Below are 17,152 nucleotides of genomic sequence, written 5' to 3' on the forward strand. Positions count from 1 at the left end.
TCATTATTTGTTTTGCCTTTTTTTTCTCTTATATGCATTTTAGCTGCAAACACATTGGAGATGACTTAAGAAGTATAGGTATAAAAATCAAGTCAGAATGGAGCAAGTTATTCAAAGCCTGTGTTTATCAATAAGGGCTACTCAGTGCTTTACATGACATTTCGCCGGGGGGGTGGGGGGGGAGGGGGGAGTCAAATTGGAAGCCAACAAGTGAATGACGAAATGACAAAGGTTAAAAACAAAATAAGAGAACTATTCATGCCAAACCTCGGACATTAACTTGTAATAGTTCTGAAAAGTTGAGTGTACAATCCCAGGCACTTGTAATTTTCAGAATTTATATCACACACATACTCTTTTCCCCCTTTATGGGATAATATTTTGAAGGATGAAATATTCTTGAACAGTTTTTTTTTATATTTTGTTTTCCCAACATAAACAATTCATGTCGTCTTAAATTAACTTTTAAAAATATTAAGTCATATACATGGCTGGGGTAACTCCACTGAAGTGGCAAAAAGTATTAATTTGTCTCATTTATTCTGTCTCAAACAATGCAAAGAATAGTTCTGTCAACATTTAAAGTTTCAACTCGTATCTGCCCCTCAAACTGGATTTTAGGATAGTGATACAGCACAGGATTTTATATGCAGAGATGTAAAAGAAAGAAGCCTTAATAAGAACAAGCATAATACAATGAACAGTCAGATGACCCACAGAAAATCATGTTAATCGAGAATGCATATTTTCATATAATTTGGCCAAAAACAGAGCAGATGGAGTTCAATTATCTGAATCAGATTGGCAACGAGCTGACACAAGCTATCTCTAATAGCAAACTGAACAGTAAAGTAATTTACCACAATAAAGAAGCATAGTAAACCTAGCAGAGCAGCAATTTTGGGAAACAGATTCCAAGCTGCCTGACCAACAAGCAAGCTATGCAAAGTGATGAATCTCAGAGCTCCTCAGAAAATACAATCTCAAGAACAAGCTGAAATTATCTGAGACTGGAGGTACCTTATGTATATATGGATTAATGATTTGTACACTTGCATATTCCAACTGTCTCCATACCATTCCGTAATCTAATACTGAAAGTGACTGAAATGATTATGTTAATAAATAATCCACTGAGACCACTTATGGTGACATAAATACCAAAGTGTGACTTAGCGCAACTTCAGAAGCTCACAGCAGAAATAAAGACTTTATAGAAGTCTTTTGACTCCGTTAGTTGAGATAATAATTAGATTTTTCTGGACTATTTGTTCCTTCACTTTGACTCCAAAACAAATTTGCTAATCTACACTGCACTCAGAAATCTTGTACTCTTTAATCAGCTCATCCGACCTCCCACTTCCCTCATCACACATGTCTTTCATGGGGAATTCCTCTGGCACTGAAATGTAGGTACTGCATAATAGAGTCAGTGGGAACTGAACAAAAGCAATCCCATTTGAAATGCTGTTAGTGTTATTAAATAATTAACTACTATTCATTATGCTTTTTTCTCTTGCTGATGATTTGGCATGGGGGAGGGGAGACAGCATATTGTACTATCAGATGGAAAACCTGAGTTCCAAGCTAACTGTGGCTCTCACATGCCAGCAGCTGTGCGTGGCGGAGACAGCCAGCCCTTTAGAAGAGAAGGTTGAGTTCTGTAATAAGAGAGTTAATGGGAGGAGGAAGAGAGTTTCATCATAATCAGTTCTTCGTTCCCTGCTTTCACTGTCAATGAGCTTCTGGAAGATCAGACTTTAGACAAACTGTTGTACTGACATCAGTTGTGTGGCTCAAACTTACCCCAGGGAAGACAGAAGTAATGTTGGTAAGAACAGATACATGCTGAGAAACTTGACCTTATCCTTGGTTGACTGCATCTGACCTTTGATCATTAAGGTGGTTATTGGGGTGGTTTTAAATTTCTCACCACTCCTAGACACACATCTCAGGTGTGGCCAAGAGAACTTTTTCCATTTTCAGCCAGGCAGGATAATGTGCCTGTTCCTTGTGGACATGGACCTTGCCACCACGAGACATATGTTGGTCACCTGCAAACTTAATTACACCAACTTTTTCTGTCTGGAGTTAAAAATACACTAAATAGAAATATGTTTTAAAGAAAGCCTCACTACCCTACACTATTTGCATGCATTGCTTTTTATCTTATCGTAATTCCTTTAAACTCTCAAATACACACAAGCTATGCAGATCTCTCGTGCAATATTAAATGCTGTCAGTACATTTTCTATTCAGAGTAAGCAAGCAGAGGTTTATTTGAACATCAGCAGATGGTGAGTAAACATTTCCTCATAAAATAATTTAATTATATCTTCAATCAGTCCACTAATTCCTTACTAACTTAGTAGGATTTGCATATATAAAACTATTCATATATAAACTTGATACTTTATAATCCTAGGAAATTAGATTTGCTCAATTGCTGCCTGTTGGGTCCTGTTGTATGATTTGGCTAAGAAAATCTGTTGCTGTTCTGGACTCTATGGGTCAACACTTCACTCATTAATGTAGTTCCATGCACAAAACAAGACTTAGTTTTTAATTTTCTTTTCTAATAGCCTTCCTTACAAAAGCACTAAAATATATTGTAACGAACATCGATAATCTACAGTGCAGGGGAAACTGAAGAATGGGGAAGAAAATTGGCTGCATGTGACCTGCAGAATAAAAAGGAGAACCCATATACCCGCAGTGCTGGGAGAGGTAAACAATCGTTTTCAGGCTCTCTACACAGGTAATACAGAGGAGAATGGTTTGGAAAATTCATCTGAGGGAAGGGATCAGAAGGAGGACCCATTGATCAGAAGACATGGGATGCATTGTCCCAGGGATGGGGTTTCCACAACCACCACTCCCAAGTGGAAGAGATGGGTAATGGTGGTTGGGCACTCCCTCCTAAGGGGAATGGAGTCATCCATCTGTCATCTGGACCAGAAACATGAGAAATGTGCTGCTTGCCTAGAGCTAGAATTCAAGATGTGACAGAGAGTCTGCCAAGACTTATCAAGCCCTAAGACCACTACCCCTTCCTACTTCTACACGTGGGCACCAATTATATTATCAAGAATGACCTTAAGTGGATCACTGCAGACGACGTGATTCTGAAAAGAAGCATAAAGGAGACTGAGGTGCAAGTGGTGTTCTCGTCCATCTTCCCTGTTGAAGAAAAAGGTCCAGGTAGGGACCATTGAATTGCGGAAGTAAATGCGCGGTTATGCAGGTGGTGTTGGAGAGAGGGTTTTGGATTCTTTGACTGTGGTATGTTGTTCCAGGAAGAAGGATCGCTAGGAAGAGATAGGATCTACCTAACGAAGAGAGAGAAGAGCATCTTTTTAGGCAAGCTGGCTAACATAGTGAAGAGGGATTTAAACTAGGTTCGCAAGCGGACAGGGACCTAAAGCCCTGAGGTAAATAGGGCAGTGGGACACCAGGAGAAAGAACAAGGAGGAGGGGGCAAAAGGGGAGGCCTCCTGATGCACCCTGAGAAAGAAGGGCAATCGGCCAGTTATCTTAGGTGCCTGTGCATGAACACAAGAAGCCTGGGAAACAAGCAGGAGGAACTGGAAGTCTTGGCAAAGTCAAGAAACTATGATGTGATTGGAATAACGGAGACTTGGTAACTGACACAACTGGAGCACTGTCATGGATGAGTAGAAACTGTTCAGAAAGGACAGGCAGGGTAGAAAAGGTGGAGGAATTGGAGGAATAAAAGAGTAAAAAGATTGCTCAGACCTCCAGTATGAAACTGGAGAAAAGCCTGTTGAGAGTCCCTGGGTTAAGTTTAGAGGTGAGAGAAACAAGGGTAATGTCGTGGTGGGCGTCTGTTATAGACCAGACCAGAAGGATGAGGTAGACGAGGCTTTCTACGGTCAAATAGTGAAAATTTCCAGATCACAGGACCTGGTTATCATGGGGGACATCAAACACCCTGATATCTGCTGGGAGAGCACTACAGCGAAGCACAGACAATCCAGGAAGATTTTGGAGAGTGTTGTGGACAACCTCCTGGTGCAAGTGCTGGAGGAACCTATTGGGATCATGCTCCTCTTGACCTGCTGCTTGCAAGCAGGAAAGATTTGGTAGGGGATGTAGAAAATGGGTGATAACCTGGGCAGCAGCAACCATGAGATGGTCAAATTCAGGATCCTGACAAAAGGAAGAAAGGATAGCAGCAGGATACGGACCCTGGACTTCAGAAAAGCAGATTTTGATTCCATCGGAGAAATGATGGGCAGGATCCTCTGGGAGGCTAATATGAAGGGGAAAGGAGTCTGTATTTTAAAGAAACCTTATCGAGGGCACAGGAACAAACCATCCCAATGTGCAGAAAGAATAGGAAACATGGCAGATGACCAGCTTGGCTTAACAAGTCTTCAATGATCTTAAACACAAAAAGAAAGCTTACAAGAAGTGGAAGCTTGGACAGATGACTAGGGAGGAGTGTAAAAATACTGATGGAGCATGCAGGAGTGAAATCAGGAAGACCAAAGCACAACTGGAGTTATAGTTAACAAAGGATGTCAAGGGTAAAAAGAAGGGTTTCTACAGGTATTGTAGTAACAAGAAGGTGGTCAGGAAAAGTGTGGGCCAATTACAGAATGCGGGAGACAACCTAGTGACAGATAATGATTTTTTTGCCTCTGTCTTCACAGACAAGGTCAGCTCCCCAACTACTGCCCTGGGTAGCACAGAATGGGGAGGAAGTGAACAGCTCTGAGTGCTGAATGAACAGGTACAGGGTATTTAGAAAGGCTGGACATGCACAAGTGCATGGGTCTGAATGCTGTAAATCCAAGGATGCTGAAGGACTTTGCTAATGTGATTGCAGATCCATTGGCCATTTCCTTTGAAAACTTGTGGCGATTGGGGGAGGTCCAAAAGGATTGGAAAAAGGCAAATTTAGTGCCCATCTTCAAAAAAGAGGAGGAGGATCCGGGGAACTACAGACCAGTCAGCCTCACCTCAGTCCCTGGAAAAATCATGGAGCAGGTCCTCAAGGAATCCATTTTGAAGCACTTGGAAAAGAGGAAGGTGATCAGGAATAGTCAGCATGGATTCACCAAGGGCAACTCATGTCTCACCAACCTGATTGCCTTGTACAATTAAATGACTGACTCTGTGGATGTGGGGAAAGTAGTGGACATGATATACCTTGACTTTAGCAAATCTTTTGATATGGTCTCCCACAGTATTCTTATCAGCAAGTTAAAATAGTATGGGTTGGATGAATGGACTATAAGGTGGATAGAGAACTGGCTAGATCATCTGGATTAATGGGTAGTGATCAATGGATTGATGTCTAATTGGCAGCCAGTAACAAGCAGAGTGCTACAGGGTCGGTGCTGGGGCCAGTTTTGTTCAACATCTTCCTTAATGATCTGAAGGATGGGGTGGATTGCACGCTCAGCAATTGTTCAGATGACGTTAAGTTGGGGGGAGTGGTAGATACGCTGGAGAGCAGGGATAGGATACAGAGTGACTTAGACAAATTTAGAGAATTTGGCCAAAAGAAATCTGATGAGGTTCAACAAGGACAAGTGCAGAGTCCTGCACTTAGGATGGAAGAATTCTATGCACTGCTACAGACTGGGGCTTGACTGGCTAGGCAGCAGTTCAGCAGAAAAGGACCTGGGGGTAACAGTGGATAAGAAGTTGGATATGAGTCAACAGTGTGCCCTTACTGCCAAGAAGGGTAATGTCATATTGGGCTGTATTAGTAGGAGCATAGCCAGCAGATCGAGGGAAGTGATTATTCCCTTCTATTCAGCACTGGTGAGGCCTCATTTGGAGTATTGTGTCCAGTTTTGGGCCCCGCACTACAGAAAGGATTTGGTCAAATTGGAGAGGGAGTCCAGCAGAAGGCAACAGAAATGATTAGGGGGCTGGAGCACAAGTCTTATGGGGACAGGCTGAGGGAACTAGGCTTGTTTAGCCTGCAGAAAAGAAGAATGAGGGGGGATTTGATAGCAGCGTTTAACTACCTGAAAGGAAGTTCCAGGGAGGATGAAACTAGGTAATTTTCAGTGGTAGTAGATGGCAGAACTAGGAACAATGGTCTCAAGTTGCAGTTGGAGAGGTTGAGGTTGGATATTAGGAAAAACGTTTTCACTAGGAGGGTGGTGAAGCACTGGAATGGGTTACCTAGAGAGGTGGTGGAATCTCAATCCTTAGAAATTTTTAAGGTGTGGCTTGACAAAGCCCTGGCTGGGATGGCTTAGTTGGAGTTGGTTCTGCTTTGAATAGGGGGTTGGACTAGATGACCTCCTGAGGTCCCTTGCAACCCTAATGTTCTATGATTCTATTATTTTCGTCATTAATTCCTAAGCATTTATCTTTCTACTGTATACTTGCTGATGAATATAATTAACATTTTGGATCAAAGTGAAAATACAGTATTTAGAGGTGGATTAAAAATTTTGTATCTAAATGATACATTCGAGAAATTTCCTACATCATACAGATTTATGAGCCCCAGTAATACCATAGGTGTCCCTAGAGTGAATTGTATTAACAATTTTAAAAGAAAAATAGTGAGTAAGAGGCAAAGGAAAATTTGCATAATGGTCCTATTTCTGCTCCTACTGAAATCAGTGGCAAAATTCCTGGTGTGAAATATTGAACTCAATGACAAGATTTCCATTGGTTTCAATAGGGACAGAATTTCACCCCAGATTTCAGCATTTCAGAATTGGGCTCTGTTCAATTTTCTTATTGTTTTTATTGTAGTTTGGTGGCTTTGTTTTTAGCTAAATGTTTCTTTAAATAAGAAAACAAGGAGACTATTTAGAAATGTGGCAAAGTACTTACTGCAAAATCCATAAAACTGACAAACCTGTAAAGTTTTATACAGCAACAGGTTTTTTCCTCCCATTTCACAAACTGTAGAAAGAAACACATACATTACATTCACCTTTATATAAACCATTGTCCTAAGGTTTGAAAACTGATCACTTTTCTTTTCCCAGACCAGATGTTGCTTCATTATGGAGCAACAGGTATGGCTCTGTAAACTTTTAACTCAAGGTCCATTCTGGTCCAAGCATTATTTTAACCTTTTCTTAATTTCGTCAGAAAAAAAAACAAACTCCTTTTGACTTGCAAATTTTCCTAATTATTCTTAGAGCAGAAAAGAATTTGTTTTGAAAAACTGAAGCAAATCAGTCATGCTGTTCTTTTGGTATAGAGCAGTAAAAATGAATCATCTCTCTGACTCTTGCTAAAAAGCTGTGCACTCAAAACTCCAAGACCCGTTTTTCAACTTCAGATTTCTAACGCTCTTCTTCCTTCCTAAGAACCAGTATATAAACAAAGTTGGTCTAAAAATAAAAAGTATGATGTGCAAATGGTTTAGTGAAAAACTGAATGTGTGTCTCCCAGTTTGTAAAGAACTGGATACAAGCTAGTGACCACAGCAGGAAAGTAAAAGTGCAGCAGCATGACTAAGGAGAACCGGTTCTGTAAATTCTTTGATGCATGAAAACTAGTTATGCACCTGACAACTGATTATGCTTCGGTGGGTCTTCAGTGCATTGCGAGTGCATCAGTGAGTCTGTGGAAGAGTCCTGGCTATGCTTCAGCAAGTTTGATGATCAAGTTAAGTACATTAGTGAGCTTGTGGAGACATGTTAGATATGCATAACTGAAACTGCTAATGAGAACTTGATAGTCTGAGTGACTGGATGAAACAGAATTTGTGATCTGGAAGTAGAGCTGGTCAAACTCTTTGCAAGAAGCAATTCATTGTATGTAACCATTTTTCTCCTTTACAGATTATCCCATGAAGAGTCTGATTTTTATCAGTTTTTATTATTTGTAATTATTCAGACACCTTATGCTTGACTGCTGATTTGGATGTCCATAACTTTCGTAATTTCTAGCACAAATACTTGTTCTAGTGCAAATAAAAATTGACACAAATTAATGTGAAAAACCCTACCCAGCCAAACTTCTTCCAATGGGAACACAAGGAACTTAGAAATTCTGTCATATCAAATACATTGCTTTTACTAACATTAACGTGCATGGACACCCTTTAGCAGCATTTGCCAAGCTCTATTCTTCAATAGCATTAAAAGTCTTGTAAGCAGACTTGACACAAGGAAATGTGGATACAAAAGGCATCATCATATAGGCTATGCTTGTACTATATGGTCTAAAAATGTATAATAATTTATAAAATATAAAGTAAATTTGAAAGCAAAAGGAAAAAAAAATGCAGCCAGGTGATAGTTTAACTGCTGCTACTTGTTATCTTCATATTCCAGAATCAGTCAAATGTTTGAAAGAAGAAAATGTTCACAATATGCCACAAAAAAAGAACGAACACTTCACTGACACTCTTTCTAGATGATGATGTTCTGAAACAAAGTACTACAAGTCATTGCTGATTCCCTCCTGTCTTTTCTCTCTAGAGCCCATTTTGTGTTCAAGTATATTTTATGAAGCGAAATTTTCTGGCACGATTAGAAGATAAAGAAGAGACAAATAGAACATGTTCAAGAAGAGATCTCATTATTTTCTATTTACTTTCTTTTCTTGCATAATTATATTTTGTTCTCCATCATACTGTAACAAGTGAGCTGAATGATAAGCAAAAAAAAAAAAAAATAGTGCAACTCAGGGTAGTTTTGATAATAAATCTGAGGACCTAAGCAAGTGCAGATTGGATTTCAGGCATATTGTATATTTTTGATATCTTTGCATTCCTATAGATTTCTGCAACCATTTGGCCTCATTGTGGACTCAGTTCCTCATATGAGATTATAATATACTGATCTTCAACAATGTCTGGTTTATCTTTCAATACATTTTTATTGTATGTGCTTTCTTACCTACAAAAGATTATTAAACGTCTTTGCTTTCAGAGCAATTGTGACAGACACATGACAGAACCTGAATAATAAAAGGCTTTGTCAATCTCTTTCATATAATTCAAAAAGTCTTAAGTGTGTGTCCTTTAAAAGTCAGCTTTGAAATAAAGCTCTGCGATGGCCTTAATAAGGATGAAATGAGAATTAGGCTTACTTATAGAAAATTTAGTAAAACATTTGTCTCAATTTTTAGGAATCAGAGACTCACTATTATTTTGTCCATATTGCAAAAATTATGATAATCCTGTTATTTTAAAAGTTAACATTAGTGCTGAATGTTTAGATAAATATACCTTAATGCATGAACAATGAAATGGAACATTATTATTATTATTATTAAATATTTATTACAGTAGCACCAGGAAGCTCTAATCAGAATCAGGAACCTGTTGTGCTAGGTGCTGTGCAAATGTATTAGCAAACAAAAACATCTGATGACAGTTAAGGTTGCAGCAGAAGATTCACTGTCTACCCAAAACCTTAAAACCTATATTTGAGATATGGTACTGACCTGGTCTGGTTTCAGGCTAGTTGCTGCCTTAGTTACTTCACACTCATGTTGGGTCCTCAATCTTCCAGGCTAGTCTGATTGCTGCAGTGTCTTGGCCCTCTGGCTAAATCATTAAAGCAAAATTCCATCCCTTCAGAAGTATTTAAGTATAAATCAAACAAAAACCAAAAAGTCTTCCAGTCCCAAGCTCAAGCTGGACTTGCACCAAGTTCCTGGGTGTGCCTTGTCTCTTAAGCCCCTCCGCCCCCCCAACCCCTTTGGCTCTTTTCAGTCTCTCCCTTTTCTCTTTCAAGCAGCAACTCCCAAGTCTTCCTCCCTTTGCTCTCCACCAGCTTCTAACCACATCTCCACCGCTGAAGCCTTTCTGTCATGTGACCTTTCTGTCATGTGACTATGATTGTTTTCTCCACCTGGAGAAGCAACCTAAGTGTGTTACAAGTGAGACTGGAACCATCACCCATTAAAGAGCCACTCACACTAAGACACATGTAAATAACTTCAGGGCAAAGATCTGTACATTCCTTTCCCTCTTCATGCTGCCTACAAAACTCTTGATAATACACCCCAGTAGCCCAGCAGGCTTTCACTTTCATCTTCAACAAACACCTAAAAGTGACTTCAGCTTCATCAAATTTGCACTCTAAATCTTATTAGTGACATCAGACATTTTTATATCAACAGATTGGCACACCTGACTGTCACACATTCCATGCATTTGGGGAGTTATTATGTCTCAACACTGCTGAGTTAGAAAGAAGGGGAGCTTCACAAACCTGTGATTCAGCTGGTTGGGTACTAGAATTTCCATTTCACAGAAAATTCTGCTATTTCAATTTTTTTTGGTCCAAATAGAAAAAAAAAAAAAAAAAAAAGCTAAAATAAATTAGAAAAATCTATGCTACAATCAAATCTTGTACACTTCAGTCAGCTCATCAGTCTCTTCTTTATCAAAAAAATGTCTTTCCTCTGACACTGAAATACAGGTAATATATGTCAGTGGGAAAGACAGAACAAAAATAATCCCATGTGAAATGTTCTTAGTTTTACTAAATAATATTTAATCACTACCATTATACATATCTGTGCTAGCTGTTGATTTGGCATGGGGAAGGTGGACTGCATATTGTGCTATCAGATGGAAAACCTGATAAACCTGGAAAACCAGATGGCTAATCTCGGACTCTCACACCTCAGTTTGAAAATTTACCATGCAACAAAATTTTTGAAACAAAGAAATAATCATTCGGGTTTGATTTTGACATTTCCTTTTTATTTTATTGACGTTTTATTGTATATGTTTTATAATATAAAATATAACATAAATCATATAAATGTGATAATAAAAATAAGAAATAAAATAAAGTCATTTCAAAACAAAAACATCAAATGATTCTGTTCCAGTAAGATGGGAACCTTATTGAAAAGTTTCAATTTAAAAATAAAATAATTTTGTGAAAAATCTACTTATTTGCACAGAACCTTTTTGGTTTTGATGAATTAGCATTTTCATATGGAAAAAAAATATATACTTTTTTTTTTTTTTAAACCAGTTCTATTTAGTAGTGATGTCGTCAGCTGAAGGGAAGCACCTTGAAGTAGTCTTTGTCATCACTCACTTCCCAAAACACTATCTAGTCTCTCAAGGATTTCTGAAAATTGCATATACTGAGGAACACCTGTAGGAGTAGGGTGCCCAGGCTTGCATTACACCAGGAGATCAGCTTATTGCTCTCCCTCTTCCCTGCAAGTATGAAGCACACCTCTCAACCATCCAATATGCCAGTGTGGGGCACCAGCACTCTGATGACTACCGTCTTGGCAAATTCCAACAATTGAACAGATGACCTCCAGAGCTAAAAAGCACGCATCTTCTCCAGCATGTACTAAAGAGGTAGGCTGTCAAACTGAGAGTTCTCATAGACTCTCATTCTCTGTGATTTGGACACAGCACACAAACACTAACTAGTGGGTTTCTCAAACAAAATGTCTGACAAATGAGTGAAATGTAAAATTTTGGTGAGTCTCATCATGATTTACAGATTACCATGGATTGTTTTCACAACAGATCTGCAACTTATTACATATGGAAAATATTAATCATGCCTATAAAGCAGAGAAAGGAGCATACCAAACTTGTCCTCCCTTCATTACACTGTCTGCCCACATAGTATTGTGCCAAATTCAAGGTCCCTAGGGCAAATCCTCAACTGACAAATGGTCATAGCTCCAGCTGAGATTCTGCACCTCTATACTCATCTTCAATGATGTGGGCCCAGGAAACCTAAACAATGACCACATGCTTCAGGATGAGGAACACAGCTGGCATCTCTGCTCTTCTGGCACAGTAGAGCTATCTACCATGAAGTTAAAACTAGTTTGAGCAGAAGACAAAACTTTCTCAGAGGCTCATCCAGAACCGTGGAATGAACTCCCACAAGACCTAAGAGCTACTCTCAACCTCGTAATCCAAGTATAAAACACACTTGATTAAATAAAAATAATTCTCAATTTTTCCTTTTGGGAAAGAAAAGAAGCATATGCAAGAGATGTTTATCACACTGCTTAAAGTGCTTCTTAAAGGTGCTCCAGTAACAGAGTGATAGGTGCTGTATAAAAATCTTAACAGAATAGAACTGCACAGTGCAGCAACAATACGTTGAACTGATCAGCTGATAAATCTTCCATTTTTATTACAAAGTCTTAGGCTTTTATTTTGCCAGCGCTGTATTTTAAATAAATGATCCAAGAAGTTCAGAGAGACAGAAAGAAGAAAAAGGAAATGAAAAATGTGTGAATTTAAATATATATATTGACTAGGGAACAATACAAAGCTTTTCCTATGTGTAATATTTGCGTTTCAACATCTTTCTTCTTTGATGATTACATTTCCAGCGGCAGCTGACCTCCTCTTGGAGTGTTTTCAGGGAAATGAATATATCCTGTTACCTTTTCTATACTTGTTAAACTCGTAAAGTGTCTTACTGCATTACTTACTACTTTGCATCAAGGTGCAATGCATTATGTCTACCTATAATTTGCTGTAGTTCTGAAATCTGGAGGAAACCAAATTATTCTCAGAGTCTTGGCCAACTAATTGGGATAAGCTAATCATAAATATTACCTGGAATTGACCAAAACAGAGATGCATCTGAGCTCTTTCAGCTAACTGACTGTTTAGGAGACAGTGCCAGGACTACTGGGTTAAGTTTCAGCTTGTTCCTACAATTTGTGTGGGTTTTTTTCAGCTTATATTTAATACTGTATGAATAAATCCTTAACTGACAGTTTCAATATTCACCACTTTGCCTGAGACACAACTTAGCACTGAATTTGGTCATTTTTCAAACACTATGCATAAAATGTTATGTAACTGAATCTATAATGCCACAAAATCTTACACACTTTGAAGATCACACATAATCTTGAAGACCATGTAGCAGGTTAAGAGGAATTCAGAGTAGCTGATTAGTACTTCTCATACCTCAGATCCTCCTACATTCCAAAATCCAGGAATTTGGAATAGGGCCAATTGTAAAATCTATCAGTTTTGGATGTCAGGTCAGATCTTTCTTTCCTGCCTGCAGATGCCTCGACCGCTAGAGAAAGTAAATGTCCAGAAAGAAGACGTTACTGAGCACCTGGACAGTGACACAGTATTAGGGGAATCCCCAAGTGAAATAGGGGCTGTGTGCTCCGCCTCCCTGTCCCTCACAGTTCTTGCGTCGAGGGCATTCAGGGGCAAGGCAGAGGGAAAGGTTACTGGCTGGAGTACTACTGCACTCTAATAATCCCCAGCAGACCCTTGGGAACTGTTGCAGTGCAACACAATTTAGGAAAGCCTGGAGGATAAATCAGCTCCATGATTGGGAGGCAGGGGCATAAAGTTGGTACATAGCCTCCGTCAAGAGTGGCTCACAACTGTAAGGGTCAATCTCAGGTCAGAAAACAGGACAGACACTCCAAACTGTTGGTATGTTCTATAATGAGATTTCACCAAGCCAGTAACAAATGTGAACCCCTGGATCATTATATTAGCCTTACCGTGGAGTCACAAACAGCCCCCATAGTCTATCCAGCACAGCCACCTTTGTCCACCTCTGGTTGCACCAGGTGCAACATTACCACATGGCCCTTAGTTTCAACGAGGACTGGATTGAAAAATCTCATTTCCTTCCAAAGCATCATCCTAGGTGAAGTCAGAAATGTTACAGCTGGGTTAAACTTGGCTCACTGTATTTCAATATATGTCTCTTATTTTGTAGGGCCATTGTGTGCCTTCAGAAAAGTTCGTGCAGTTCCCACTGAGGTCAATGTGAATTGCACACTCTGTCCTCTGGATAGTATCTGGCCCTGAGAGATCCTCATTTAATTAACTCACAATGTAGAAGTGTCATGGTGCTCATTAATCTACGGGATAAGAATCGGCCAATATTTAAACTACCACAGCAACAACAATGGATATTGTATTCACATCAGTATTGTGCATTTTAAACTGGAGGGAAGAGCTGTCATAATCTGCTTCTCCAGCTGCAAATGTTGGTCTCCTCAAACTATGTTTTGAATAACTGTCACAGTACAGCAAAAGCTTCTCCTTTAAGGCCTTAAGGCTCCAGACTCTTTATTCTATCATAATGGCAAAAAATCTCTGTGAAGAAATACTTGGTATTTCACAAAGGTCACATTTTTAAAGTTATGCTAATATGGTTTTGCATAAATACAAATTCCACTTTTTCTTCTGTGTCTGCAGAGTCTATTGCTGCATTTCATCTTGCAAACGTGGTTCCATCTATGTGAGGAGGAAATTGCAGAGATATGACCCACTAGAAACCAATTAAATTCTTCACTTCAAATTTGATTTTAAATTAATTTAGTACATTAAAAATTAAATATATAAAAGTAACAGAATAACAATTTTAAATATAATCTAGTTTTAGTTTCATTGGGCAATTAAAAATCAATTCTTTCATATCAGACTATCACTGAAAGGGACTCTTGTTTTTAATTAGAGAAGATATTGGAAATTCTGATTATTAGCCCATAAGCTTGGCTCTAATATTTGTTTCAAAGAGCAGTTATGGTCCATTGGGTAAATTCAGGAGAATAATTTTTTTCAAATGAATAAATGAGGGCAAAATGTATATTAGGAGTAAAATTCACTCCTCCTTACACAAAGCCCAAATAACTGAGCTTTACTCAGGGAATTAAGTGTGGTGCAGAGGAGGGAAACCACAGTCAGGCTAGGGAGCTGCAGATCTACCCTTCAGTGGTTGTTCTTACAGCCTGTTGCCTGGAACACCAGCACTGCCTCTTTATCCCCCTTAAGCAGGATTTTGGACTGCTGGATCAATGGCTAACCCAGCATTCATTTATGAGATGAGAGTTATGACTAAAATACTAGGACAACAAACAATTTTAGAGTGAAAATTCCTTTTTATATTAGTTAGCATTGCAGGTCACACCTTCATCCTGGCAACTGAGAATTACAAAGCAAGTAAATGATAAGCATTAAACAGAGATTACATGACTAGAATATATATATAGTACCTTTACTTTTTTATGAAAAATGTGTTTCGTTCCCTCTTCTTTTAGGTTTCACTAGAAATAAGAGTGTTTCTGCAGGCATTTTCTTAACATGAATAATGAGGGACTAACTTGTATATAGTCACCTTCATCTTCTAGTCCATGTTTCACTGAGACATTCCTCATCATCTTACTGAAGAGCTCTCCACTTGTCTCTAGGTTTCTCATGTCTCCACCATTTTAATTTGAAAAACACATTTAGGGACCAATTCTCCTTTACATCAAGGACCCTTTACAACACTCTTGCAGTGTTATAAATGTTATTTATGCCCACTTCAAGTCTCCTTTGTGTGGTCAGAATAGCTAGGGGTCTTAGAACAAATGACAATTAAGCATTTAATTTTAAAGGAGTTAAGGTTTAAATGGTGTCTCAACGGAGTCCAGATAAAACACAAAAAAAAAACTATCAATCTTTCTTTATGAAGAGTGTACATTTTAAAACAAGCAAATAAACAAAAATATCCTGCTATGATGACTGACAATGAACAGGTAAGGGATCCAGCCTTTTCCCATTCAAAATTCCAGAAATTTCATTTTGCGGATGTTAGGGAATGTTGTAAATCAGTCTTACAATGGGAAGCTAATCTTACCTGTAGAGCAGTCCCCATTACTCTATAATAGCACTTATCCATTGTGTGTGTGTAGCTCAACTTGCTTTCACTACTTGAGCTCTCTGTAGTACTCCTCCTGTGCACCCTGGAGCTTATATGTACAGTGAGCATATCCTGTGTTCTCATGAGGCAAAAAAAACCAAACTTCAGAATATTCAGAAGATTTGTGAATTTCTGCTTTAGAATAATGCTCAAACAGCAGCAGAGCATAAACCATGCCCTGCTGGATTTCAGTAACTAGGATTAAAATCTATTGAAAGATGATGAACACAGTTTCCTTCGTGTACACTCAGTTTTATGTTCATCTGTACTCTTCGTTATCACCTGCTGTCAGTAAGAGACAATTTTTCTAGTGTATTCAGGTCTTAAGGATGTTGCTCCTTACTCTTTAGAAGAGCATCATAACTCTTCTCCAGAACTGATGTTATGAGTCAGTTTTCTGTTTCTGCTGTTGAGCTTTTTTCCAATCTTCTAGGATTTCATTTTCTGCATCATCTGTATATAAATTCCAGGGTATTCAAACGAAGAACACTAACAGTATGAAGAATAGCATGTAGAGTTCAAGCGATGAAGACCAGTTCTGTCAGACATACACAATGCATAATGAGCTATAAGTTCTTGGGGAGGCCAAGAGCTCAGTAAGATTCCAGGAGAGACTGGACATGAGTCCAGACTTATATAAATATTGAGAATGTCCATGTTTTGGACAAATGTTGAAATTTTCATATGAATTTTTTCACTTTTATATATTTTTACAACTGACAAAATATTAGTACAAAATATAACATGTCAGAATATTTGGGAAGGAATAAAAAAACCTCATTCTTCAGGTTTTAAACCAATCTTTTACGATTAGAGATTAGGAGCAGGTTATACAACGTCTGCCCACTCTAGGGTTCTTGCACCTTTCACTGAAGCTTCTGGAACTGGCCACTGTCAGAGAGAGGAATTAGGACTAGATAGACCTTGAGTCAGATCCAGTATAGCAATTCTTCTGTTTTTTTAGTATGGAGCAACAGAGGTTATTCCATAGGTAAGGGTGTCCTTGATCAGGGTTTAACCACATTTACTAAAATGGTGCTGAACCTGGTTTGTCCCGGTCTACATTTGCAGCTAAATTGTAAAGCCACTTCTGTATAGAAAGCCACTGACAGCAATGGATAGTTTTCTATGATAGGCAGGGCCTTAACAACTGCTTCATACATTTGCAACATCTTCCAAGATGGAAGAAAGAAGTTTTTATTTCTTAAAGTGCACATATAGATTCACACACTTTGCATCCTAAGAAATGGGCAAACCAGACTGGATAAAGTAAGAACCCTGTCTCCAAATTCAAGCCACATCTAAAAAAAAAAACTTGTTCAGCTGACTGGTTTCCTTTCATTTCATCATGCCTCTTCACTGGAGGCAAAATAGCTGAAATACTGCAATTAAAATGCAAAACAATTCTCATGGCATTTCCAACTTAGCCAGTATCAGGAAGAAAAGTCAATCTCATGAAACAGCCTATCCTCTGGAGATTTGAAGCCTGGTCTCTACACCAGAGCTGTTCAGAT

This window comes from Emydura macquarii, unplaced genomic scaffold, assembly GCF_026122565.2.
Source record: "Emydura macquarii macquarii isolate MOO-44397 ecotype Brisbane River unplaced genomic scaffold, CSIRO-AGI_Emac_v2 contig_1363, whole genome shotgun sequence".
NCBI classification, from domain to species: Eukaryota; Metazoa; Chordata; order Testudines; family Chelidae; genus Emydura; species Emydura macquarii.